At 51.8% G+C, this 2,133-nt stretch overlaps 1 pseudogene; it reads right to left on the bottom strand.

Moving 5' to 3' along the window:
* Nucleotides 1–600: 600 nt before the first annotated feature.
* LOC112855845 (tyrosine-protein kinase CSK pseudogene) lies at nt 601–1,533 on the bottom strand (annotated as a pseudogene).
* Nucleotides 1,534–2,133: the final 600 nt, after the last annotated feature.

Genomic DNA, 2,133 nt, shown 5'->3' with positions numbered 1-2,133 from the left:
TGACGTATGTCTGCCTTGAGTACACGTGAACAGTGTAACACGTCAAGAGCAAAAGTCAGAGGCTGAGGCATCACCCAACAGGGATCACGGTATGGAGAACAAGGTTCCAACGATGGGTCCCTAGAGAGAGGCCTCCTTTCCCCAAACTTTGTGGGTAGAATAAGAAAAATAAGAATTGTGTTTCTTATAAAATTCCCATTTCCTGGGTATTTTCTTTCTCATTTTGAACGTTAGTAATAAGAATTATGATAAAAACACACAATAAAAATAAAAATCCCAAAAAAGGAAGGGAGCAAAAGTCTAAGAAGGACGTATGAGAGGCTAGAGGAAGCCTGGCCATGGTAGGGGGCGTCTACATCCTCCCTTTTTGACACTTAGAGTGGGTACCTTGAAGCCCCACAGGTAGGTCTATGAGAGAAGGTGCCAGGATTAAGTGGGATCTGGGCTGAAGGCCAGAGGGTACACAGGCTGAGACAGAAGAAAGAGGCCCATTATTCCTCTGGGCTCAGTTCAGCTTGGGGCCCAGTGAGAAGGGGCATCAGGCCTCAACCTATCCAGGTTCAGTCCCCACATGCCCATGACCTGGGGGGAAGACAGTAGTCACAGACTCAGTCTGTGGGTTTTGATGCGCAGGAGCTGCTCACATAGCTGCAAGGAATGTGGCGGGGCAGAGTCCAGCTCCCTGTAGTTCTTCCTGACTTTGTTCACCCAGGTGGGCAACCCTAAAGGTCATCCATCTCCTTGCCCTTCTCCACCTGAGGGACTAGGTCCTTCAGGGGAATTCTTGGACAAAGCATTCACTCAAAGGAGTAGATTTCCCAAAAACAGATTCTAAAATTCTACACGCTAGACTTGGAGAATTTCTTCTCTCCTCAGGGCCTCAGGGACTGTCCACCTGATCTCAACCTTGCCTGTCTTCTGCCTGCTAGAGGCCTTTTCAGTGAGGTGGAGAGTCACTGACCTTGGCCGTGTTGTCCTCCGACACTAGCACATCGCAACAGCCAGGTCCCAGGGCACAAGGTAGTTGCCCTCCAGGTACTTCGTGGCCTTGCACTTCTAGTGAGAACTTGAGGAAACAGTCCGCCAAGCAGATAATCCACCAGGCTCCCTTGGCCACATACTTAGGGCCTACAGACCCAGTGCTCACCTTTCGCTTCCACCAATCGTTCCCAGAAGCAGTGCCCGCTTGCCATGGCCAACCTGTTTGGTGGCTGAGAATGGAAGCTGGGAAGGCCTGGGCAGTGGCGTCATTGTTAATGCACTAAACAGTGACTTTGTTCCCTCGGCAATCGCCCAGTGTTAGGTCTCCAAACACCCCCTCCCCTGTGGTCTGCAGCAGCCCCACCTCCTTCTTGCTAAGCGCCCAGCTACAGGGGGGGAAGCTCCTCCAGACCCGCCTCGGTGCACGCCGTGACCTCTGGCTTCGTGAGGCTAGTGCAGGGTTCATCTGCATGTGAGGTGTGGTCCCCAAAGCTCCATGAGCTTCTCGGAGTGCACTTCCTCGTCGGTGCTGGGTGCGCTAGTGCGGTACATGACGCCATTGTGCGCCATCTTGCCATCACGGGTCACATGGTTTGCAGCCTACCCAGGGGAAGGCGGTGCTCTCCCGCCCTGGACCAGGCATGGAAGCGCCTCCAACCACTGGAGCCAGCTGATGCTTCAGTTCAGCCTGGGGCTCCACCTCCGCCAGGGATGCCTCGGGGTCAATCAGGGGGCAGGGCTGTCCCCCGTGTACCATCCTCCACCACCACGGAGGTGTAACAGAATTGAATTCATTATAGCTCTGGAGTCCTTACTGGTTAACCTGGACTGTGCCAAGGCCTGGCTGGGATTGCTCTCTTCCTGGCCCCAGTCCACTCTGTGGTGGCCTGTCTTTGGAAAGGAACCAAAGACGTCATGGTTGCGTCTTATGGCATGCGGAGATGAGGGCGGGGGTAGTGCTGGTCCCACCTTGGTGTCTATGATGCCCAGAGCAAAGAGAAAAATCTGCTGGGATAGATTTTGGAAGGGTAGGGAAGACGTTAATAAAATGTTGATTTCAAAAACAAAATTATATATTGCATTCCTTTTACATATTTTTTATTAGTCAAGTTTCAACTATGGAAATATATACTTGAAGATGTATTTTATATA

The sequence above is a fragment of the Puma concolor genome, chromosome B3, assembly GCF_028749965.1.
Source record: "Puma concolor isolate L17-30 chromosome B3, mPumCon1.1.hap2, whole genome shotgun sequence".
NCBI classification, from domain to species: Eukaryota; Metazoa; Chordata; class Mammalia; order Carnivora; family Felidae; genus Puma; species Puma concolor.
The sequence above is the reverse complement of the archived record's forward strand: the minus strand, read 5'-3'. Positions and strand labels throughout refer to the sequence as shown.